Here is a 27638-nt window from a genome sequence, read left to right as displayed (position 1 = left end):
TAAGCAGGGAAAATAGTCCGGAAACAGTTCAAAATGTTTCAAAATCGAAAAATTCTCAGATTGCGTGGTTAACGACAGAAGAAATGGAGCAGTTAATGAGTGCAATATTAGATTTGGGATCAGAGTTACGATCTGAATTAAAAACAGTGGGATCTGAATTAAAAACAATTAGAACTGAGATGCAAGCAATGACAACACGGTTTTGCTCAAAAATAGGAACAATTGAAAAAGAAATAGGAACAACTAAAACCGAGATGAAAGCAGTGGGATCACAGTTACGATCTGAATTAGAAACTGATAGGGGAACAATGGAAACTCAGTTAGGCTCACGAACAGGGACATGTTTCAAATACATGAAAGACGAATCAAAGAAAGAAATTAGAGAAGTACAACCGATTTTGAATGCTCACAATAATAATTTAATTTCAACAGAAATCAGACAAAGGGAACAGGATAGAGAACAGGAAGAAAGAGATTGCGTGATAGGACAGAAATTTTCAGAGTTAAATTTACAACGTGTAAAAGATAAGGAAGAAATACTTGAGAGAATCGAGGAGTCCGTATCAAATGACAGATTAAATAACTTAACGCAACAGTGTGAACACTTAACTACTAAAAGTGACAACACCGAAACCCGAGTCGCGACATTTACAGAAGACGTAAATAAAGTGAAAGAACAATTAAGTGACTCATTGGAAAGAGTTGAGGAGATCTCAGATAAATTGACAAGTGTTAGTTTAGCAGAGGGGTTTGAAGAAAGTAATTTGTTTCATTTACGGGATGCGACAAGAGAGCGCCAGGCGCGTGAACTTGACAACAATCGTTATTGGGACTGGGACAGACGCGGTAGGTCTTTGTCGCCACGAGGCGAAAACTTTGATTATAAACACTTTTTGACTGTCCGGAAATTTAAGATCTTCCGCAATTCTAAGAATGACATACATCCATGTGCATGGCTAGATCAATTTACGTACGCACTTCCGCCAGATGTGCCACTAAGTCACAAACTAGAAATTATGTGCAGCTATTAATGTCCTCAGGGGATTCACTACTCTAAGTGAATATGTGCCGTAGCGAGCATAGGGCCCCGAGCTGTAGTGGTGCTATTTCTCTTTTAGTTTTCTGGACCGCTGCCTACTCTTTTACTATTCTTTGCATCTGTCAAACCAGCTCTTCGACTATCAATCTATCTAGTGAGTAATTAAACAATAACCGGATTTGACTAATTTACCTAAAAGTGATTTCGGAAATTACCATTTGGACTTACAGTATCTTCAGCAGCATTCATTCGTAGCTTAAATGAAATTTTTTCTGTTTATCTTCGTGACAATATTACTTCATATGTTGACGACATTCTTGTTGCTAAACGTTCTTGGAGTGAGCACATCAAAATTTTGGATTCATTATTACGTATCTTTGTGAGAGTTGGCATTACTGTAAACTTAGAAAAATCTGAATTTGGTCGTTCTCAGGTGAAATTTCCCGGTCACATTATTTCTACAGAAGGTATTCTTCCTGATCCAGAGAAACTAGATGCTATTCAGTTCGCAATGACATTCTTTTTAAACGAAAATCGGTCGACAACTATTCCTGATGAGTGGGTCAATAAATTGATTTGGTACACACATTTCAGTTATGCGCACTTTGGTCCCAGAAAATGCTTTCATAAATTACGAGAAAATTGTTACTTCAGTAATATGGAAAAACGTATTCGATCTGTTCTTGCCAAATGCAAATTATGTCAAATGGCTAAGCCTCCAACGATTTCTCACAGAGCACCGTTGTTTCCCGTCATTCCAGCGAAATTAAAGGAGATGGCTGCAGTCGATTTGTTTGGTCCAGTGGTTCGTTCTACTAATGGTTTTGCGTACATTTTCGTAGCAGTGGAGTTGACATCAAAATATGTGTGTTTTACACCTTTACGCAAAGCAACAGCTCGTTCAGTATCTAACGCTTTCATCAAACATTTTCTTAAAGAAGTTGGTCATGTTGATAAGGTTATATCAGATAATGGATCACAGTTTCGTTCTAAAATTTGGCTTCGTACTCTACAGCGTCGTAAAATTAAACCAATTTTCATTTCACTTTTTCACCCTCAATCTAACGCTTCAGAGAGATGGATGAAGGAAATCAATAAATTGTGCCGTCTTTATTGTCATCAGAATCACAGAACTTGGGATCAGTATCTTCATATTTTTCAAAACATTCTGAATGAACTTCCTAATGACTCAACTTCTTTACCGCCTCTATTGATATTAAAAAATAAAGTGCCAACAAATCGCATTTCTGAAATCGTTCCTTTTCCGCCTTCACGGAAACTGCGGCATTCTGAAGTTGTTAACCTGGCTCTACAAAATATTGCATCTGCGGCTGCTAGAAGAGAGAAATCAGCTAAACGTCCTGGTCGTTTAAAAATCGTGTCAGTTGGTCAAAAGGTATTAATTAAGTCCCACCGTTTGTCTCACAAAGGAAAAGGCTTGTGTCGCAAATTTTTTCTGCTTTATAACGGTCCATATAGGGTTCGCAAAATTATTCATGATAACACTGTCGAAGTAGAAACTCTTAAATCACGACACTCTAAAGGAATACATCATATATCTAATGTAAAAATTTTTGTAGAATGACATACTTGTGAGAAATCAACAGCTAGATGTAAACATGCAGAGAGTACAAGGATACCGCGCTGTGTTTTGGCGGCGGCACATACTCAAAGCAACAGTCAAGTCTGCGCGCCGCACAAGGCAGTCGTTGACCGCAAACAATTGCTTCCTACGTCACGCGCCTACAGCTGATGGCTCTGAGCACTATGGGACTTAACTGCTACGGTCATTAGTCCCCTAGAACTTAGAACTACTTAAACCTAACTAACCTAAGGACAGCACACAACACCCAGCCATCACGAGGCAGAGAAAATCCCTGACCCCGCCGGGAATCGAACCCGGGAACCCGTGCGTGGGAAGCGAGAACGCTACCGCACGACCACGAGATGCGGGCCCTACAGCTGATCGAGCGCTCAGTGCGAATGCACTGACAGCCGTAAACAAATATACAGTCTAATTTCTCCGACTAAATTCAGTATAAAGCTATAGTGACTTGATGAATTCTGTTATTAACATTTAGTATTTTGCAGGATACGGTTGTATAAAGTATTTAAGAACTTCAGGTAAATTCTGTGCGTGTCCGACGTTAAGACGACCTGCTATCGAGAAAATTTCAGGAAGAATGTAATTTCGAAGAAGAAACTAATAAACTAAAAAAGGTAACTGTTAATTGAGTTCATTTTTCAGGTAACATATTTCCACTTAGGTACGTACTTTAGACGTAATTTGCTGCTCGCGATTACGTGATTCATACTTTGTGCTAATTTCATGTTCTATGGATTTACTTGTGAAGCGACGTGCTTGTATACATTTACTGATTTTGACAATTATTGATTAATGAACTGGGTTGTAACTTGTGTATATTATGCATCGCTTGGCTGCTATGCTTTTTCACTGATGTCATATTTTTCTATTATGTGCCTGCTGTGCTTATTTATTTAAATTATAATTGTTATCTGATTAATTGTGCTGACTGTGATTATGTATGTAGGTTATACTTTGTGATTTATCTGCTTGCGCCTTCATGTTTACTTATTAAGATGACATATGAACATTTATTTGCTTATGCTGATATGATGCTAATGACCTGTTTATTATGCTAATGACATGTTTACTGCTATGCGTATGTATTGCATATTTATACATTTCTGTTTGTTGTCATAACTACTCTTTAATTTGGTGTATAGAAATGCTGATATACTGTGTATAAACATAGAGTTTAGGTCACACTATTGTATTAATTATAGATTATTTGCTTGGCAGAGCCTCGTTGTAAGAATTGTGCTGCATCCACTTGTTGACATTCTGTTCTCTACTGGTATATTTACTCGCTATTGCTTGTTTTGCTTACGCTTAGTGCCTTATGTTTTTAAGATAAGAAAATGAACTGCTATAATTCGACGAACGACATTAGTACAAGAAAGTCATTGAAGTCACATGAGCTAAAGTTTTATGGAAGCTGTATAAATTTATGCTAATGGGAAGGAAGCTAACGACATGACAGACCAAAACTAGGTTTAGACCATTGACAATTATTACACTGCATTTTTCGTGAGCAATTGAAATAGGAAGTGACACTTGACACAAGAAATACTCCACATGTTTGCTTCTGCTACGATTCTTGAAGTGGTGTACACACTGTGAAATATTATGATCATTCACACTCCGTAATCGTACTTAATTACTGAGAGTTATTCGAACTAAGTCTGTTAGAGGTCAGGTATGCATTTCTTTTATTTAATGATGGACAAGGAACCAAAATGTATCTTATAATTTATAATGAGTAGAAAATTTGGGTCAGATGGATTACACAGAGGTTGTGTGTGGACACTGTGTCTTCGGATTGTATGGGATGCTGAACTGAAGTGGCATTAGGATTTTATCTGTACTTGTTCGAGGAGACTGACTAGAGGAAAGAGTTGTTATGGAAGTGAAATGATATTGGTGCTGAGGTTTATATGTAGCGACGTATTATTGAGGTATAGAGATTATATGAAGTTGATGATTATTGGAGTTTTTGTGGACAAGAGATAAGGTAAATGATATTGATGATAAGACGTATTGAAGAGGTATTATTGAGGTATTATTGAGATTGTGTGAAGCTGATGATTATTGGAGTTTTGGTGTATAAGAGGTAAAGTAAGTGAGGAGCATATTTTTTTTGTTGGTCTTATGGAACAAGGAGGATGAAGATAGCAGACTAGAACACTCAAATAGAAGGAAGATTGTCTATACACACTTTGTTAAATCACTAAGCAGTATATACTTTTTTTTTGAAGAGAGGAAGTAATTGCATATCTTGGCTCACTGACAGTTGTTCAACAACAGTACATTTGATCTGGCTTGGCAAACATTGGTCTTGACTTGATGACTATGACGTTGACTTAACTATTATTGACTGTTATACATTGCTGCCAGTACTACTTGATACACATGATGAACATCAGATTTAGACAGAATTTCATTTACACAATTAACACTATTCAATTACACAGTAGTACTTAATGTGGATGAGAGATGAGTGAGTGTGTTCTGTGTGTTTTCCTTTACTAATCCTACCCACCTATCTCCTAAATATTATTTTATTTGTTGGTAGTGGCTTGCACTGACACCCATAAATATTATAGGTTTACTGGTATTTGTGTATTGTAATAGTTAATAGGACAATTATCTGATATCATTTGTGTGTTTGTTATGATTTGTATGTTACTGTAAAAGCATTTGTATGTGCATTCAAACTATTGTTCATGCCTGAACTGTCTGATTAGTGAAGATAAATATTCTGAACTGTTACCTGCACTTTTCAACATGATGTGTGACATTTAGTCATGTTTAATTTCTGCTGATGAACTGTGTGATCAGTGATTGTAAAAAAAAAAATCATGGACTGTTACTTGTACCTTTTCTTCATGATTGGTGCCACTATGACATGTTTAATTTCTGCTCATAAACTCTGATGAACAGTGTGATCAGTGCTAGTGAGTTTGATGGAACTGCTTCTGCTGAGAGATGTGACTTTTTGCTGTCTGCACCTACTCAATATTGCTGGGTGCCACTGATGGACTGCTTCTACTGAAAAAATGTCCCCTGTTGCTGTGTGCACCTGATCAACATTGCTGATGCCACTAATGGACTGCTTCTACTGAAATGGTGTCACTTGTTGGTGTCTGCACCTACTCAACATTGCTGGGTGCAACTGATGGATTGTTTTTACTGAAATGATGTCACTTGTTGGTGTCTGCACCTGCTAAACTTTACTGGGTGCCACAGATGGAACTGCTTCTACTGAAATAATGTCACTTGTTGCTGGGTGCACCTGCTCAACATTGCTGGGTGCAACTGATGGACTGCTCCTACTGAAATGATGTCACTTGTTGGTGTCTGCACCTGCTCAACTTTGCTGGGTGCAACTGATGGACTGCTTCTACTGAACTAATGTGACTTGTTGCTGTGTGCACCTGCTCAACATTGCTGGGTGCAACTGATGGACTGCTTCTACTGAAATGATGTCACTTGTTGGTGTCTGCACCTGCTCAACATTGCTGGGTGCAACTGATGGACTGCTTCTACTGAAATGGTGTCACTTGTTGGTGTCTGCACCTGCTCTCAACTTTGCTGGGTGCAACTGATGGACTGCTTCTACTGAAATGGTGTCACTTGTTGGTGTCTGCACCTGCTCTCAACATTGCTGGGTGCAACTGATGGACTGTTTCTACTGAAATGATGTCACTTGTTGGTGTCTGCACCTGCTTAACATTGCTGGGTGCAGCTGATGGATTGCTTCTACTGAACTAATGTGACTTGTTGCTGGGTGTACCTGCTAAACTCTACTGGGTGCAACTCATGAACTGCTTCTACTGAAAAGATGTCACCTGTTGGTGTCCTTTTTTTTTGTATAAAGTAATCATTGAAAGTATTTTATGTGAACATTTGTATACACTGATTTTTTTGTATATTGTGTAAACTACTATGTAAAGCCACATGCATGAAAAGAAGTTGTATTGCTTACTGTATTTCATATATTAGGTTAGTGAAAGGTCAGTGCAAAGCCAAAATTTTTAACTAATTATGTGATATTTAGGTATTAATATTATCTTTTATTTTTGTCTGTATTTTTCTGGACGAATTTGGTGGTATTTTCACCACCAATGCTGGCAAAAATACCATCAAATTCTGGCCTGTGGAGGAGGGGCATATGAAAGGTGGCTACACTGTGCCACTGCGCCAGAGAGTGCGCCAAAGAGTACTATTAAGCCGCCTCCACAGTGCGTGTTAAGAGATCGTAGAAGTCAGTGATTGTCGGGAGTTCGTAGCGGTCAGTGCTAGTGAAGAGATCGTAGAAGTCAGTGCTAGTGGAGAGCTCGTAGAGGACAGTGATTGTTAAGAGTTCGTAGTAGTCAGTGCTTGTTGAGAGCTCGTTGTAGTCAGTCGTACCGAGATGTGCTAGTGGGCACTGCTTGTCGTGAAGTCGGAGTGAGATGTGGTAGTAAAGAGTGTTGTTCCATGTTTTATGCAGTTATTTGATGGGAGAGATAGCAGATGTTATTGTAATGAGTGCATTTCGTCAATATATATGAAGGTAAAAACTACAATGTTCTTTTATTAATTGTGTGTCTGAAATAATGCGTCACTACAGGTTCAGTCAACAAAGCATCTGGCTTGTGTTCTTGGATTAGAGTGTAATTGTGATTCTCTTGAGTAATTATGGTATTTTTACTTTCTTTAATTAATTCAGTATAAATGTTAATTAAAAATTCTTGTGTTATTGAAGAAGAACCATGCCAGATGCGTACGTTGAGTCACACTCCCACATACAGAACAGTTACTTTTGTGCTTATTGGTTTCGTAGATTTTATAGTTGCTGGGGACTTAATTAATTAATTGTGTTTACGAAAATCTACTTACATTGTTTGTTGCAGTCAGATAGCGTAATAATACTGGTCAGGGCCAACCGATTACGAGACATTACGTAATCGGACAGACAGCTACTAAAAAACTAAAAAAATATTTTCAATCTTATATTTAATTAAGCCCCCATGCACTGTCCAGGTTCTATTCCCGGCTGGGTCGGAGGTTTCCTCTGCTCAGGGACTGGATGTTGTGATCATTTCATTCCCATTGACATAAAAGTCACCGAAGTGGCGTCATCACGAAATACTTGCACCAGGCAACTGGTCTACCCGACGGGAGTCCCTAGCCATATGGCATTTACATTTCCATTCACCAAAACAAACAAAAGCCTATACGATACGAGAGTGGATACAAGGGACGATAACAACAGTGGTACTGTACGCTACACTGTTATTAAAATAAAAGGTTGTGCCTAGTAACCACTCAAACGCACAAGAAATTACAGTCTAGACATCTATATTCCCTTAGCTTCCTTTATACATCTGCTGTATTTTTATTGTTTTGTCCTTTCATCAATTATATTTAGTATCTCGTGTTTTACCCAAGGATTAAGGATTTCTACTAGACATTGTTTCCTCATCTGTTTGATGCTCTTTTGCCTTCATTATTTCATCTCTCAAGGTTACCCACTCGCTTTCCTTTCTTCTTTTTCGATCCGCCATTGCCTAATTCTCCCTTCGAAACTTTCGGCAATCTCTGGGTCTTCCAACAAACCCAGGTCGCGTCTCCTTAATATCCTACCTTTCTGCAATTTATTCGGTTTTAATTTGCAGTTCTTAATCAATAAATTATTGCCAATGTCCACATCTAACCGCTGGAAATGTTTGGCAGTTGAAAATGTAGTTTCGAAATGTATGTCTTATAATTATGTAATTTGTCCGAAACCTTCGTGTGCCTACAGGTCTCTGCTACATATACAAGCTTTTTTCATGATTTTTAAACACAATATTTGTGATTATTTAAAGAAGCCCTTTGCAAAATTCTTGTAATCCTTTCCGCCGGTCCATATTCTCCTACCGTTTCTCCTTGTCTTCCTCTTCCTACTGTACACGGTCATTACGTAATGATGTTACTTTCGGGGATGACTGATAAGAATAAACATATCAATCTGAGCTAAGAGATCCTATTTCGGAGCGACCGAGTGAAAGGTATAAGCGAAAATCTACTCATGTTCCGCCTTGGTGCCCCAACTTCCAAAATCTGATCACGACGCAAAGCACTCCCGCTGAATACTCCCCAATCCCTGAGATAATTTTACCTGTTGATGGATTATAAATGGCGTACGTAACTTCATCTCAGTGGAGACGCAGTATCCTGTCTACGCTGCAGTAATAACGAATTCTATTTACGTGCACAAGTTTCACAAGCTGTTAAGTTTATAACAATTGCTGCAAATGACGTCCCCAGCGTCAATGCAGGCGTGTCACTCGAAGTTCTGTTTTACCTGTTCTAAAGCCGCTATGTCGTTTGAACGGCGTCGGAGGCAGCTAGAATTTTTTCCACGAAATCCTCTTCAGTCGCGACAGGCATCTCGTGCGCAGGACGGTTCATACGTCCCCACAAGAAGAAATCAAATGGGGTGAAATCAGGTGAACATGCTGGCCACGAAACAGGACCTCCTCTGTCTATTCATTTTTCTGTATATGTCTGGTCCAGGTGTTCGCGAACGCTCAGTCCAAAGTAACGTGAGGCTCCATCATTTTGGAACCACATCCGTCGACGAATAACAAGTGGGCTGTTCCAGGAGCTTGCCCTATAACCTGAGCAGCAACAGTACCGGTATAGGAATTCCACTGTCAGAGGTACCAAAACGATTTTCACTTACAACTTTGGACTCGGTCAAGGGTTCCTTGCCTCAAATTGATACACTGATCCTCCTCCATCATCCATGGAAGTTTGTGACATCATCACTTAATCACCCTGTAGAATTCCAGTTCCTACCACAAAGGAAATTTCGTGTCCCTTAACAATCTGAATATTTTTTTTTTATCTCACCTTAGATTCTTTCAGTCTGTTATGGTGTCTTGACTATGACAATGCGTTCATTATAGAAGCTTACCTAAATTCCTACTGTCTTGTTCATTATTAAGCCCTACCACTGTTTTATTTTGTACTGGTATCCCTGTATTCACCCAACCAGAAGTCCTTTTCATCCTACCACCGAACTTCACTAATTCCCACCATATCTAATGCCCACGCGTCCATTTCCCTTTTTCAAATTCCCTACTCTATTAAGGGATTTAACATACCAGGTTCAACTCGTAGAATACCACAGTAGTCCCCTCTCATGGATCCGAATGAGGGGATTATTTTGCATTCCGAATATTGATGCCATCATCATGTAATGGCGCAGTAGAGCTACATGCTTTCTGGAAAGATAACGGCTGTAGTTTCCTCTTTGTTTCAGCCTCTCGCAGTACCACATTAGCAAGGCCACGATGGCTTATATTACAAGATATATCAGTCAAACACCCAGGCTGTTGCTCCCAAAACTATTGAAAAGGCTGCTGTCCATCTCCTGGAACCATAGGTTAGTCTGGTCTCTCCGTAGATCCCTCTTCGTTGAAGCTGCACGCACTTTATAGTTATCTGTGTTTCTGAGGCACGCAGGTCACCCAATCTCAGTACGGTGCATAGTTAAACAAAAACAACCACTTTCATGACTTACATAAATTAAACTCACTTTCGTTTTAATTGAATTTTCAACTAAGTTCACTTCCTTACTCGAAGACTGATGCATGACAAATCAACTAATGTAAACGAACTCTACGACCATCGGGTAGCAGTCTGAATGTTCAGCCAATGAGGAGGATTGTGCTACACTCTGACTGGCTAAAACCAGCCGACGAAATGAGGTGAAGCTACAGGGTAGCACATTTCGTAACGACACAGTATATTGTCACACTCACAAGAACAGTCCTCTCAAAAAGCTAGACGAACACTTATACAGACAGCAGTAGACAAAATTGTAGTCGTTCGTAGTTCGAGGATGTACGACACTTGTTAATCAACGGAAAAGATTTTTATACGGAAAATTAAGTGTAGAAGACGATAAATTTCAGAACTGGTTCTGAAATTTTAGGATTAGGTGACTCGTGAAATTGATTGCAACAATGAGAATACTTGACTCTATTTACTGGAAATGTAAATTTATTAAGGAAATGTTTCTTAGTATATGGTTAAGGGTGAGCTTTCTAACCGTCAGAAAGTTAGGAGTCCCTTGACTATAACAGATGAGGCGAAGTCTTTCCGAGGCGGCAGCTTTTCTCCAACGGTAATAACAATCAGTGCTACGTGATCAGTATGCACAACAGCAGCTAAGATTATCCTCTTGAAGCTAACACAAGTGCCTTAGACGTAAAAAAGTGCTTTAAAATGCGCTTGTTCGACCGATTCTTGAATGCTGAGGCCATGTAGAACTGATAGAAGAGATAGAGAAGATCCAAAGAAGATCGGCGCGTTTCGTCACTGGATTATCTGGTCGGCGCGAGAGCGTTACAGAGGTGCTCAACAAAAACCACCAGGGTCAGACGTTACAAGAGAGGCGTTGTGCAACACGGAGAGATTTGCTATTGCAACTTTGAGGGTTTACTTTCCGGGGATAGTCGGACAACATGTTGTTTCCTCCCACAGTCATCTCGCGAAATGACCATGACGAGAAAATTCGATGAATTAGAGCTAATACACTCTTCCCACGTGCCAATCGCGAATGAAATAGGGAATGGGGTATCAGCTAATGGCAACAGAAATACCCTCTGTCACACACCGTCAGGTGGCTTGCAGAGTATTGATGCAGACGTAGCTATCCCTGAATTGATTAGACACCTTTGCTATTTTCTCGATAATGAAATGGTTCAAATTGCTCTGAGCACTATGGGACTTAACTTCTGAGGTCAACAGTCCCCTAGAACTTAGAACTACTTAAACCTAACTAACCTAAGGACATCACACACATTCATACCCGAGGCAGGATTCGAACCTGCGTCCGTAGAGGTCGCGCGGTTGCGGACTGTAGCCCCTAGAACCGCTCGGCCACCCCGGCCGGCCTCGATAATGAACGTTCCTGCAACAGTCGTTAACAAATGGGTGACACTTGGCACTGTATGTGCTCACCGCGTAAAACCTTTCCCGTGTATGACTCACGTAATAATAAAACCGATTTCATACCGTGGCATTCAGAAAATATTGGTTAATCAAATTACTTTCGGTGCACTCGTATAATTACAGTAGGTATTACAGGGCGCATGCATCAGATGTAACACAAGAGGCGGACAACTCGCACAGTCACTTTCTTTCTTCTCTGTTCCAGAAACTAATTGTTTCGGTTTTGTCATCTATCGTTACGTAAGGATTTCATCTTTACTTTCAAAGTAATTATGACTTTATAGATAAGTTGTTTTTCATCACAGTTAACGTGGCCAATTAAAACAAAAAGAAACTGCTTCAACATAGAATTAATGTGCCTATATGGACGCGAGACTACAAATCCAAAGGTGCGGGTTTAATACTCGGGCGGTACCGCGATTTTTATTTATTTATTAGTAACTTATCACTTCTTTTGCTTCTAGAGAGATTTTATTATTGTGGAACAATGCCTAGTCGCAACGCGGTTTTCGGTGTCCATGTTAGACTGTAGGTGCGTTACATCTTTTTCTTACATATCCTATAGACATATGATCATAACTCTATATGCACCTTTATAGTTCTTCTCTTTCTGTAGCACTCTTGCTTATTTGGTTTTTATCGGCTAATGATCGTTTACTTTTAGTCATCAGGCTAATCATTTCATTCCTTCCACAATTGTTTTGTCGCTGCCTCTTTCACTGCTTTCTATATTCTGTTCCTCCTGCTTTGGTCTTCTGTTGTTTTCTCGTCTACCGTCAAAGCATACCTAATCTTTATTTGTAATCATTTACAGCTCCAGCGTCTTTTAATTAATGTTCCTATTTGATACATTTTTAATTCGTTTTAATTATTACAGTAAGCTTTCACAACGGCTTAAGCAGTATCGTATGGTCTGGTTCGTAGCTCCCCCCCCCCCCCCCCAAACCCTGCAACGCCGTAGATCATCCCATGAAACAAGCGCGTTTTTAGGAGACACCAATATCGAGCTGAAGAATCTGTGTTCTTAGAGAAACGGCGGAAACGTAGCTACCAGCAGGACCACCCAAGCCCGAAAGATCCCGACACAGTGCAGGAGACCCAAAAGATGTGGAGAAGCCAACCTTCCTGGGGGAGCAAACCTCCTTAACATATTCTACCTTTTTTTGATTTTCTATCTCAAATAATTTACAAGACATCAGTTTCTTCTCAATGTCTTGTTCTCCATGCCCCATCCGTTATCCTTTCTCGCCGTGGTTCCTTAATATGACGTTGCTGTTTGAGGCTATAACCCAACGCCCAGTCCCAGTCCTGCAGATTTTGGAATTTTTTTAACGATAAGGTTGTTCGAGACTGGACACAAGACCGGACCGGACAGGATAGGGACGGAAAGAGCCGTATATTTTTGGGAGGAACTACCCACGAATTGCTTTACAGATTTCAGAGAAATTCCAATCGTCCCTAGTGCAACAGCACACCATATTAAAATAGTTAGACACAGTAACTCACTATACATAGAGGTGACAACAGTCGTGGGATACCTCCTAATATCGTGTCGGCCTCTTTTTGTCCGACGTAGTGAAGCAGCTACGACGAAGCATGGATTCAACATGTCTTTGTAAGTTCCCTGCAGAAATAATCAGCCATGCTCCCTCTGTAGCGCTCCATAGCTGTGAAAGTGCTGCCAGCGCACGATTTTGTGGGATTAATGTAGGGCGATCTGGGTGGCCAAATCACTCGCTCGAATTATCCAGAATGTTTTTAAAAACAAAGGCGAACAATTGTGGCCCGGTGGTATCGGCGCATTGTCATCCATAAGAAATCCACCGTTCTTTGGGAACATGAATGAATTCAGATAGTCTCCAAGTAGCCAATCATAACCACTCCCAGTAAATGATCGATTCATCGAGTCAGTTGGACTAGAGGACCCAATCCATTCCATGTAAACACAAACCCACACCATTATGGAGCCACTATCAGCTTGCACAGTGCGTGGTTGACAACTTCGATCCATGGCTTCGTGGGGTCTACGTCACACTCGAACGCTACCATTAGCTCTCACCAATTGAAAGCGGGACTCATCTCGTCAGGGTACGGTTTTCCAGCCTTCTAGGGCCCAATCGATATGGTCACGAACTTAGGAGAGACGCCGCAGGGGATGTGGTGCTGTTACCAAAGGCACTCGCGTCGAACGTCTGCTGATACAGTCCATTAACGCCAAATTTCGCCGCACTGCCCTAGGGTGTATGTTCACCGTACACCCCACATTGGTTCCTGCGTTTATTTCAAGCAGTATTGCTTGTCTGTTAACACTGATAACTCAACGCAAACGCCGCTGTTCTCGGTCATGGAGTAAAGACCATCGGTCAAAGCATTGTGCTTGGTGAGAGGTAATGCCTGAAATTTGGTATTGTCGGCACACACTTGACACTCTGGATGACGGAATATTGACTGCCCTAACAATTTCCGAAATGGAATGTCTAATGCGTCTAGCTCCGACTCCCATACCGCGTTCAAAGTCTGTTAATTCGTGTCGTGCGGCCATAATCACGTCGGCAATCTTTTCACATGAACCATATCAGTACAAATGACACTTCCCTTTTATACATTTCGTACGCTACATCCATCAATGCACTGCCATTTTATACCTCGCGTACGCGATATTTCCGCCATCTGTATATGTGCTTATCGTTATCCTATGACTTTTGCCACCTCAGTGTGTAACGTAACGCTGCATATAATCTGTTTTGCGAAACCATACGTGACGTTAGTCAGTCGCTAAATACTGTTGTGTAGCATACTGACTAAGTAAACGAAATGTAGGTAATAACCTGATGAATGGTGTTAGGATCACCAATAAATTCGCGTTAAACCTCGAACGGTAGGTACCTGGCGCAGTCAATGAGACAATACTAAAGGCCGACGAGTTTATTCTCTCTTCCAGAACACCAGGGAAAGGTTGAAAATGCGCCATTTCAGTTCCAGTTAGGACACGGTATAGCTTTTACTAGCACGTGGCACTTATACCACTCGTCTTGAATGATTCAGGCTAAGGGAGAGAGGCGTCTGTGAATGACGAGGTAAAGGAGCTCCAGAACACGTTGCCTTCCAATGAACTTTATTTAATATTCTAAACACAGCACTGCATTTGTAATTCCCTACAGACGAATGGAAAAACTGGTCGAAGCCGACCTAGGGGGAGATCAGTTTGGATTCCGCAGAAATGTTGGAACACGTGAGGCGATACTGAACCTACGATTTATCTTAGAAGATAGATTAAGGAAAGGCAAACCTACGTTTCTAGCAATTGCAGACTTACAGAAAGCTTTTGACAATATTGACTGGAATACTCTCTTTCAAATTCTGGAGGTGATAGAGGTCAAATGTAGGGAGCGAAAGGCTATTTACAATTTGCGCAGAAACCAGATGGCAGTTATAAGAAGTGAGGAACACGAAAGGGAAGTAGTGGTTGGGAAGGGAGTGAGACAGGGGTGTAGCCTATCCCCGATGTTATTCAGTCTGTATATTGAGCAAGCAGTAAAGGAAACAAAAGAAAAATTCGGAGTAGAAATTGAAATCCATGGAGAAGAAATAAAAACTTTGAGGTTTGCCGATGATGTTGTAATTCTGTCAGAGACAGGCAAGGACCTGGAAGAGCAGTTGAACGGAGTGGACAGTGTCTTGAAAGGAGGATATAAGATTAACATCAACAGAAGCAAAACGAGATTAATGGAATGTGGGCGAATTAAATCAGGTGATGCTGAGAGAATTAGATTAGGAAATGAGGCACTTAAAATAGTAGATGAGTTAAGCTATCTGGGGAGCAAAATAACGGATGATGGCCGAAGTAGAGAGGATATAAAATGTAGACTGGCTATGGCAAGGAAATCGTTTCTCAAGATGAGAAATTGGTTAACACCGAGTGTAGATTTAAGTGTCAGGAAGTTGTGATGAAAGAATCTGGGATACTTTTACTTCCCCTATTGTTTTGCCATCTGCCTCCTTAAATTCATTTTTTCACTTTTGACTAATTACCATTGACGTACGTGAGTATTATCTGCATTTTCATGAAAGAGAAAGGTTGGCCCTCAGTTTTAAAGAATATAACACCAGATGTAATTTTGTGCTTAGTTTTATGTATGTTATTGATTTCCTAATTTATTTTGACTATTCCTAGTTAATATCTTCATTACAGGGCGAGATCAGTAATTGTTTTGTAACTTGAAATCTGTTGTTAACATATAAACAAATATAAATTCTGTACTAATTATAAACATTTAGGAGACGAAACAATAGCATGCTTAGATGATCTACTTGGCTCAATTCGAAAACAAGTTAGTAAAACCAGCCCTTCATCAATTACAAAGTAATTAACAGTTTTGTCAAAAGTATTTTTTACATAACTGTATACGTTAATTTCATCATATAAACAAATAATTCGGCCTAACCCCTGTAGTTGAAGAAACTGTTAAAAAGGACCAATTTTTCAATGTATTCAGTTAATTTAATGAGTTACGTTTTAATTCTTAATTTCTGTAAATTTAACTTCGAACAATGTGTAGTTTCAGAATCTATTATTGTGAGGACGGCCCGATTTTGGTCCCGAGACAGTCAGTCCACGGGCGAGTTTCAGACGAGAAATCAGTGTTGCTTAGAACAACAACAACGTTTCAACTTAACTGTGAAATAAGTGTTACACAATTTGGCCGCGTGTTAAAACAATGACAGTGTCTGCTCCATACGTTCCTTACTATTCTTCAAGAACAGTGCTCTTCATGGTTAGGTTTTTACTGCTCGTAGATGTTCAATAGTAAGCTATTGTAGCAGTATGCGCAGGTTTACCTTCAAACTATTAATGAGGCTTATGGAAAGCTTAAACAGTAGTGCACTGGTCATATATAACTGTGTATTATTGAGGGTTGTGAACAGTGAAAGTAAAAGACTGTGAAACACAACTGCGCATCTGTCGGCTACATCATTTACAGTAGACAATAGTTGCACTTCCACCCCCTATTTTTTCAGCCAGTATGTCGACACCGATGACAATCAACGAAGAAATAAAAGAAGGCGAACTGTCACGAAGTCTTTACTGAAAGTACTGTACGTAGGGTAGCCATGTATGGAAGTGAAATATGGACGATAAATAATGTAGGCAAGAAGAGCATAGAAGCTTTCGATATGTGGTGCTACAGAAGAATGCTGAAGATTAGGTGGGTAGATCACAACTAATGAGGAGGTACTGAACAGAACTGGGGAGAAGAGGAATTTGTGACACAACTTGACTATAAGAAGGGATCGGTAGGTAGAACATGTTCTGAGGCATCAAGGGATCACCAGTTTAGTGTTGGAGGGCAGTGTGGAGGGTAAAAATCGTAGAGGGAGACCAAGAGATGAATACACTAAGCAGAATCAGAAGGATGTAGGTTGCAGAAGGTACTTGGAGATGAAGAGGCTTGCACAGGTTAGACTAGCATGGAGAGCTGCATGAAACCAGTCTCTGGAGTGAAGACCACAACAACAACAGTGTCTTTCAGTTAGATTTCTTCACATTTCTACACAGTTTATACCCTTTAGCTTAAATAATAACAGGCAGCACGTACCAACAGTAAAACGTATTCATCAGGTTAGCATTGTACTTCCAAACCACGTTGTATATGCGTATTGTGATTCAGTACCGTAATCTTACATGATTTTACTGTCGTGTCTCTCATTGGGGTTGTGTCGTTAATGAGATGAAAGTCCTTTCACCAGCGACTGAACAGGTCTTGCAGCAAATGAACAAAAAATAAAATTTGTGTGAAATTACGATTTACCGCAATGTCAGTGTAAGAAAAGGCAACGAGCGATAGTGAAGAAGCATTGTGGAGAAATGACACTGGCCTAAGATTTAACTGCTATTTTTCTTCGTTACTCACTTAATGAGCAATGTATTTTTTTACCACTAAACAATCACGTCAGTATACTTGGTAGTTAGAAGATCAAACCTCTCATAGGTAGGAAGCTAGTTGTTCATGTCCACTGCCCCTCTCATTGGGCAGGAAAGCAGGATGGTTGGTGTTAATCAGTCATGTCGTGAAAGACGGGTTCTACTACGACGCACTTAGTGTCGCTGTTGCGCAGTTGGCCGCACTGCGGCAGCTACTGACAAGTGAGCAGCGGGGGCGTTTTTGTTTTAGGCAAGACGCGGGCCGCCGCACATAACCACACTTCGTTACGCGGTATCTCCCGCAGCGCACGGCCCCGCTCCGCGCCGCATTCCCAATAACGCCTCGACCAGTGCGATATCTCCAAGTAGGTCGTTGGGCGCGCGCAAATGTTCGCCATTCCCAGCCATTTCAAACATCGATATCACCCGATCTGGCGGCATAATATCGATACTAAAGCTACTTTATAGATAGCGCGCCTGTATATCGGGACAGCGCGGGTTACAGACGTCCCATTAAAAATAATAACCCGTCCTATAACAGAACTCCACGATGATGGAGATATCGGCGAGCCGCCAACGAATTTCATACTGCGACAGCGACTCGAATCTCTTTTATGGAGTTTGATATTTCGCGGCATTTTTATGTTTTAAGCCGCGCGGGGCGGACGCTTTGATTTACGACGCGATTGCGGTCCGCATAAAGCCCCGCCGAGATGGCCCGCTCCCTTTATCTGACCGAATAAAACAGCGCAGTCACATACGGCGCGTCACCGCCACCCCACTCCCACGTGCGCGCCATGCTGCGCAGACCGCAGCGCACCGTACGATGCAGCAGCTTCTGTCATCGACACAGTGCCGTGACAGCTCCCCCGTCCTCATCCTTTTGTCGAATTCTACTTATTGAGGTTCGAAAGCTCTAGTGGTGTTTGTGGCTGCGAGAAAATGATGAAGAAAAGGAACGATAGCTGGAGGTATCGTAGGAATGCATTGTTGGTCTGCGATATGAATTTAAAACAATTTTCTCAGACTTCCAGCCGCCTCTTGTGGTCGGAGTCACTAGAAACATGAAGGAAAATTAGAGTTTAAGGTCCCGTCGACGATGTGGTCATCAGACACGAAGTGCAAACTGATTGCGTGACAGATAGAAAGGGAAATCGGCCCTGACCTTTCCAAATCAACAGTCCCGTAGTTCGCCTTAAACGGTCATGGAGAACCAGAGAAAACATAAATTTGTATGGCCTAACCAGTGTCTGCTTACTACTGCGCTATCGCACTCCGTATAAATCGTTTGAGCACTCGGCTGAGGTCTCCTCTGATATCGTCAAGCGACTGCTACAGTACTTTCGTAGATTGCCTCTTCTTTTTATAGAGTGGGGCTTCAAAAAGTAAGCTACATATTACTATGGAAGCCCAAGTTACTTTTTATCGAATGCTGCAATGTACTTTAAAATGCACTGTCCAGTCATATTAATGTAACCACCAATCAAAAGCCTAAATAACCATCTTTTGTACCGCCGACCGCAGAGAGACATGCGGGCAGCCAGGTTCAGGAAGGTACCGACGGGGACGTGGAGCCATACAGACTTCAGTGCTGTGGAGAGCTGCGCTAGATTTCTCGGTTGAGGATCCATGGCTACAACAGTCCAGTCCAGGGGGTCCTACAGATTCTCGATAGGGTTAAATTCTGGGATGTTTTGTGGCCAGGTGAGCACGGTAAACTCATCCCCACGCCCTTCGATCCACGCACTTACACTGCAAACTGTCTGACACTTTGCGTTGTCTAGCTGGTAGATGCCGTCCTACCGAGGAAAAATAAGCTTTGTATAGGGGTGGACGTGGTCCCCAAGGATAGATACATACTTGGGTTGTCCCACTGTGCCTTCCGGAACGACGAGGTGACCCAGGGAATGCCACGAAAATATTCCCTAGACCAGCGGTCGGCAACTGGCGGATCGCGGTACAGGTCTTGACCGCAGGAGGTCAAAAACTGGCCCGCCAAAACTATTTTGAAGGCATTAATTACTTACTGAAATTAATCAAAAAATATTTTTACTGTAGATAACATTTCTGCGCACAGACTATAAATGGGAGCCAATTTTGTTCAGAGGTTACAATATTAAGAAAATTCATTTAACAATATTTTGTGGGGAGTTTGCATTTGGCTCCATTTCCATTTCCATTTAACAATATCTTGTGGGGAGGTTACAATATTGTCACTACTGTCAGGGCTCTCCTATATTGGCAAGCACCCCAGCATTGGACGAAATGGGACGTCCTTGTACCATTATAAGATCTATAAGATCACCAATGGTACAAGGACGTCCCATTACGTCCAACGCTGGGGTGCTTGCCAATATCGGATAGCCCTGGCAGTAGTGACAATATGTAAGGGAAAAAAGAATTCATGCTTGTGTTGGGGAGGGCACTGACCTTAGGTAGTTCGTGCAGCACTGTTGCCCACCGTACTGCGGTGGTGTAATGGTTAGCATTTCTGCTTAGTAAGGAAGAAGACCCGGATTCGAGTCCCGGCCGAGGCTGAAATTTTAATTCATTTCGTCTGCTTCGATCATTATCTTAATGGTTAGTTATAGGTAGATTAAATACACAGTCTGCTTTCGGCCAGTGAGCGGCGAGGACGTCTTGCTTACGTCCCGTCGCGAGCGCGCCTAGTTTGTTTACTTCCTCGCCGCAGCTAATACTCGCGTCCGTTAACAATGAGTCGCCATGGCTCATTCGTACAGAAAAGCTACCATCAAGATCAGCTTCCAGCCCGACTACGCACAACCACGAGCCTTTGAAGTCGAACGATTCACCCGTGACGAAGTTCAAATATCAACACAGCACATCATCGGTATCCACCTATCCATCACAAGTAGCTTCGTTTACGTCTAGATGGTCGATGACGAGTTATGTCACGCAGTTGTGAACAGATGCGCGAACACCCTGAAACATGTATGTATTCATTACCATTATCGTTGCTCGTCTGCGCTTGACCGCGCGAGACGACAGTGCTAGTGTGTGGCGAGTCGGCAGAGGGAGTAGTCAGTCGGATACGGTAGCAAACGTCGGCATGCGTCGGCGGCGTGCTCTTCTTGCGACTCTGGTCAGGATTGTGGTGGACGATGAGTATTGTTGTAGAAGGTAATGAAGCAGCATTGCGCACATCTAGTAATGTATGTTAATTGTAATTAATTTGTTCAAAAAATGCCCCAATAATAATTTTTTTATAAAGTAAATCTTTTAAAGAAAAGTAATTATTTCAATTTAAAGAATATTTCCTATGCATTTCCTCCAAGAATCAAAATTAAATATACGCCAGCATTGCACGAAGCTGTGTCGATAGATAAGAGCAGATATAGATGCAGTTTTTAATGAGCTAAGAAATTTTGCTTTTTTATTCAGAATACAGGGCCGAAGGTCAGTGCTGCTGTCCTTATGAAATTTATCAGGTTTAATTATTCCTGTTGAGATGTTAGATACGGTTCATGGTTCATTATCTAATTAATATTATTGTGTGGTTTTTGGTCAATTATCATTTATCAGTTTTGTGGGGAGTTTACATTTGGCAGCAATTTGCATTCATATTTAACAATTTTATTTGCGGGGAGGTTACACTTGGCGACATCTGGACCAGGATCGTACTTCTTTGTGAATCTTCTGAGAAGTAGTCAGATATCTGCTCTTATTTACTTAAAAATAATTAGCATTTGGCGCAACGCTTTTTCTAATTTGTTAATCTTTCTTCCACAGTTCATCGGCGATTTGTTGCTCTTTGTTGTAATAGTGTTTGTCGGATTTTGCATTGTCTTTGTTTCATTTGTGAATTATTGTGATTTGTGTAAAAATGCCGCGAAGAACTGTTAATAGTACATCGCCAGGTATAATGAGTGAAATAACCGACTTAAATAACTTCACCGATAGTACTAGCTACACTCAGTGTCTTAATGACAGTCGTCAATTTACAGACAGTCAGAGTGTGCGGATTATTAATGTTGATTTTGATCCTAGTGATGAACAGACGAATTCAATTGTGTCCTCTGTTAATTTGACGACAATTGATGACGCGGGGCGTTCTGTTGCAATGAGCGCTGCCCAGCTTAACACACCCGGTTTGTAGGATTTACGTGACGAACAGACAGAGTTTTTTAATGAAAACGAACAGTGTAATCAGAATGCGTCGAATTTATTTAATTCCGAGGTAGTGACTAACAGTGCAAATCCGATTGGCGAACATTTTCAAGAATCACAGAATAACCAAATGTTTACAGAAAACGTGACAATTGCAGGTATGCCATCAAACAGCATTGCGAATAGAGTAACTAATTTTGGCTCAGATCAAATTGTGGCAATGTTGGTACAAATTATTGAACATAATAAAAAACAAGACAAACTTAATGAAAATTTCAAACAGTTTAAAGAAGATCAAGACAACAATCTCAAACAACTTAGTGAAAAATTACACAGCAATTCCAAACAGTCGGATGAAAGACAAGACTACAATCACAAACAACTTATTCATGAAATTAATGAAAAACTAGACAACAATTGCAAACAACTTAATAAAAAATTAGACGTCAATTCCAAACAGTTGAATGAAAAATTAGACAACAATTCCAGACAGCTTAGTGAACAGATTATAGCCGTTGCCGCGCAATGTCATGATACTAAAGAACAGTTACGCGAGGAAATTGAGGCTTGTGCTAGGAAAAGTAGCGAAGAAATTAGATCTGTTGCTCAAGAATTAAGGGATATGCAAACAGCTACAACAGAAACACTTAGAGACGAAATTAGTGCAGTCGGTAAACAATGCTCTGAAAAAGCAACACAGTTACGGGACGAGTTTAAATTAACGACAGTAGAACTTTCGCGCACACTGGATGCAAAAATAGACGCGAAATTCGACCAACAGAACAGTCAAATTGACGAACGTTTTAATCACCACCTGCAAAACAGTGAAACGCGTTTCCGTAAATTCATACAAGAACAAAATAAAGTAAAACGACAAGTCATGGAAACAATTACTGCACAGAGACAGGAAGACAAACGTAAATTGTTTGCGAACGCAAAAACATACGTAGACAACAATATTGCTACAGTATCGGACGAAATTAATACAATCAAGCAGTTGAACACAGAATTGCGTGATGAAATTTCTGATCTTAAATCAAAAACAGATACACACACAGTAGATATTCAGACAGTGACAGACAGACTCGAACAATTAGAACTAACACAGGATTCCGATGACATCAAAGCTGACGTTAAAAAACTGAACGAAACCACACGTAAAATACAAAAACAAATTAACGCTTCTGACACTAAAAACGATGATCAGGTAAAAATACTGACTGAAAAATATGATGAATTGGCCAGTCGTATTGATGTTATCGAAAGTAATAATGACAGCAAATCAGACGATACTGCACCGATTTTGTTTAACCAAACACCTGAATTCCAAAATTTACAGCAGACAATCAATGAGATCGATTCGTCTAATAACACATTACGTAGAAAATTGTCAAGTTTACAGCAAGAGGTAACAGAGATAAAAAATGTTTCAGTTAATAACACGTCACAGCATACGGCGAATTCCGAACATTTCTCACACTCACACAGCCAGTATAATTAGGTAATCTACAGAGAGTACGTGAGTTAGATTCCGAACAGTCACAGTCAAACAGATTCCCATACAATCCTGAACCTGATCCGTCCTACAGAGACGATAATTTTGATTATAAGCATTTTCTATCCCTGAGGAAATTTAAAGTATTCAAAAATGACAGAACACAGATTCACACCCTGGATTGGATACAACAATTTAGCTTTGCTTTTCCACAGACTTGGCCTGTAACGCACAAACTTGAATTTATTTGCAGTTTTTTTGGAAGGCGAACCGGCAACTCGTATGAGACTGATCGCGAGACAATGCTACTCGGTAGAAGAATTTCAGAATGCTTTTCTGTCAGCGTACTGGTCGAAGACGACACAGCGCGGAATTAAGGATCAATTAATTAGTTTACCGAATTATGAGAACTCAAATTTTCCCAGTATCACGCAATTTTTTGAGCACATGGTCCAACAAAACCAGTACTTAAGTGGACCATACAGTGAATCTGCACTTATTCAATTATGTATTTCTAAATTGCCACGATCATTAAGAGTGTCACTTTTAACAGGTCAGCAAAAAGAAAATATTTCGCCATTCAGAGATCTGTTACAGCTTTTGGAAGTGCAGCAATCGGATTTTTCCTTTATAAACAAAAATTTTTCTTATAATAACCAAGGTCAACAAACATACAGCAATTACGATCAGCCACGCAATTACAATAGCAAAGCTAGTAGACGCTTCAGGAACGACAACCACCATAATTCTAATAACAGGCAAAATTTTAATTATCAGTATCGACAAAATTATCAACAAGAAGAACCACATTTTAGTAACAATAGACGTTTCTCTCCGTAACAGCATCAAAGCCAGCCGGTTAGCATACCTAACCAACAATGCAGTGTGCAAGGTCAGCCAGGCTTTAATGTTTCGCCGCGTGCACGTATAGCCTCAGCTCCAACAAACAGTAACGCACGGCAGCAAAGAAATAACTACGTACAGAAAACACAGTATTTCAATTCCTATCGCAATGCACCGTATAGAAATGACTATCACGACAGTCGTAAAAACAATGAGCACAATTATCAACATACACTCCTGGAAATTGAAATAAGAACACCGTGAATTCATTGTCCCAGGAAGGGGAAACTTTATTGACACATTCCTGGGGTCAGATACATCACATGATCACACTGACAGAACCACAGGCACATAGACACAGGCAACAGAGCATGCACAATGTCGGCACTAGTACAGTGTATATCCACCTTTCGCAGCAATGCAGGCTGCTATTCTCCCATGGAGACGATCGTGGAGATGCTGGATGTAGTCCTGTGGAACGGCTTGCGATGCCATTTCCACCTGGCGCCTCAGTTGGACCAGCGTTCGTGCTGGACGTGCAGACCGTGTGAGACGACGCTTCATCCAGTCCCAAACATGCTCAATGGGGGACAGATCCGGAGATCTTGCTGGCCAGGGTAGTTGACTTACACCTTCTAGAGCACGTTGGGTGGCACGGGCTACATGCGGACGTGCATTGTCCTGTTGGAACAGCAAGTTCCCTTGCCGGTCTAGGAATGGTAGAACGATGGGTTCGATGACGGTTTGGATGTACCATGCACTGTTCAGTGTCCCCTCGACGATCACCAGTGGTGTACGGCCAGTGTAGGAGATCGCTCCCCACACCATGATGCCGGGTGTTGGCCCTGTGTGCCTCGGTCTTATGCAGTCCTGATTGTGGCGCTCACCTGCACGGCGCCAAACACGCATACGACCATCATTGGCACCAAGGCAGAAGCGACTCTCATCGCTGAAGACGACACGTCTCCATTCGTCCCTCCATTCACGCCTGTCGCGACACCACTGGAGGCGGGCTGCACGATGTTGGGGCGTGAGCGGAAGACGGCCTAACGGTGTGCGGGACCGTAGCCCAGCTTCATGGAGACGGTTGCGAATGGTCCTCGCCGATACCCCAGGAGCAACAGTGTCCCTAATTTGCTGGGAAGTGGCGGTGCGGTCCCCTACGGCACTGCGTAGGATCCTACGGTCTTGGCGTGCATCCGTGCGTCGCTGCGGTCCGGTCCCAGGTCGACGGGCACGTGCACCTTCCGCCGACCACTGGCGACAACATCGATGTACTGTGGAGACCTCACGCCCCACGTGTTGAGCAATTCGGCGGTACGTCCACCCGGCCTCCCGCATGCCAACTATACGCCCTCGCTCAAAGTCCGTCAACTGCACATACGGTTCACGTCCACGCTGTCGCGGCATGCTCCCAGTGTTAAAGACTGCGATGGAGCTCCGTATGCCACGGCAAACTGGCTGACACTGACGGCGGCGGTGCACAAATGCTGCGCAGCTAGCGCCATTCGACGGCCAACACCGCGGTTCCTGGTGTGTCCGCTGTGCCGTGCGTGTGATCATTGCTTGTACAGCCCTCTCGCAGTGTCCGGAGCAAGTATGGTGGGTCTGACACACCGGTGTCAATGTGTTCTTTTTTCCATTTCCAGGAGTGTACATTTAATAACAGTCGGTCTTACCAACAACAAAATCATTCGCAAGAACATATTCTCATGAATGAATCAGACAGTAGATATCATCCAGAACGTAATACGTCTGGAAGAAATAACAGAACAGTTCAAATAGTCGAAATGCCACAGAATCCTCCTGATAATAATAATACGTCAGATAGAATTTGACTAGATACTGTACAGGTCGCATCTTCCAGTAACACAAGCACTACTTTAGACACACAGAATGTTATTACTTTTGACGACATCCGAGACACTCTTTTGCAGGAAAGAGCAATTGTTCAAAAAACCATTTCACACCCTGTCATCGAAATTAAAATTGGATCATCGAAATTTTCGGCAGTAATCGATTCTGGATCACCTATGTCAGTTATAAATGAAGAAACTTTCAACGAGTGTAACAAAGAGAATACCTATCCTACGTTACCATCAGGCAAAACGAAAGTAAAAGGAGCAGTATCTAGTAAAGGAGTAGATGTTAAATTACAGACACATTAATAATTTTTTATTGCAGGTCATACGTTTCACTCAAATTTTTGGATTGTTCCTTTATTGACAACTGACGTTATTTTAGGTACGAATTTTCTGGTACAACACGACGCAGTTATTGATTTTCAAAATTCTTATTTAATGTAAAGGATGAAAATGTACAACTGGCTTTAGAATTTCAGCACTCATTATCTGCAGAAGAACAAACAATTAATCGCACAGAGGTCATTTCCGTATCACGTAGCATAGACTGTAATTCCACATTGTTCACAGATACGTACATACACAACTATAATACTCCAGACGAAGCCGACTATGATGTAATACAGACGATTTCTGATAAAGTTAAACAGAGTGGTGCAAATACAGACGACGAACGCACGCAACTACACAAAATTCTTTTACAGCAAGCTCCAGTTTTTGACAACGTTCCTGGTACTATGTCCGGTTTTATGTACGAATTTCAAGTTAAACAGCACGACACATTTAAAGCCAAGCATTATCCAATTCCATATATTCATAGAGAACAAGTTAAGAAAGAATTCCAAGCTTTGCTTGACCAAGGAATTATAGAACCAGCAGTTAGTCCGTACATAAACCCGCTCCATATTGTTAAGAAAAAGGATGGCTCACTTCCCCTCGTACTTGATTCGCGTCACATCAATGAAATTATTATTAATGAAACAGACCGTCCACAGACACTAGAAGAACTTCTACAGAAATTTCACGGTACTGCTATTTATTCTACATTAGATCTGAAATCGGGATTTTGGCAAATTCAGCTCCATCCGAACTGCAGAAAGTACACAGCATTTCTCTGTTTTGGTGACCGTTATCAATTTTGTAAATTACCATTCGGTTTAACTATTTCTTCTGCAGCTTTTATTCGCGGTTTGAATACAATACTTCCGACAGAACTTAAAGACAGAATTACAACGTACGTAGACGACATTCTTATTGCAGAAGCTAACTGGTCTGAACACAATCTGATTCTTGAACAACTGTTGCAAACTTTTCGTGCACAAGGACTCACAGTTAATTTCAGTAAACCACACTTTGGTAAAACTTCTATAAAATTTCTTGGACATGTAATTTCAGCAGAAGGGATTGCGCCAGACCCGGAAAAACTTCAAGCTTTACGTGACATTACTGTTCCTACGACGAAGAATCAACTACGCAGCTTTTTGGGTTTAATTAACTTTTTTCGTAAATTTATTCACTACTCTGCTTTAGACACCCCTATATTATGTCAATTGACAGGAAAAAACACTATTTGGTCCTGGGATAAGCAAGCACATTCTGAATTTATGAACCTGAAACATGCTTTGTTGAATGCACCACTTTTATCGCACCCAGATCTTACTAGAAATTTTTTCATTGCTACCGACAGTTCTAACACCGCTTTAGGCGTACATATTTTTCAGGAAATTGAAGAAGATGGCTCTACAGTAATTACAAACATTGCATTTGCAAGT

The sequence above is a fragment of the Schistocerca americana genome, chromosome 4 (genome assembly GCF_021461395.2).
Source record: "Schistocerca americana isolate TAMUIC-IGC-003095 chromosome 4, iqSchAmer2.1, whole genome shotgun sequence".
In the NCBI taxonomy this organism is placed as follows: Eukaryota; Metazoa; Arthropoda; class Insecta; order Orthoptera; family Acrididae; genus Schistocerca; species Schistocerca americana.
This window is presented reverse-complemented; position numbering follows the sequence as displayed.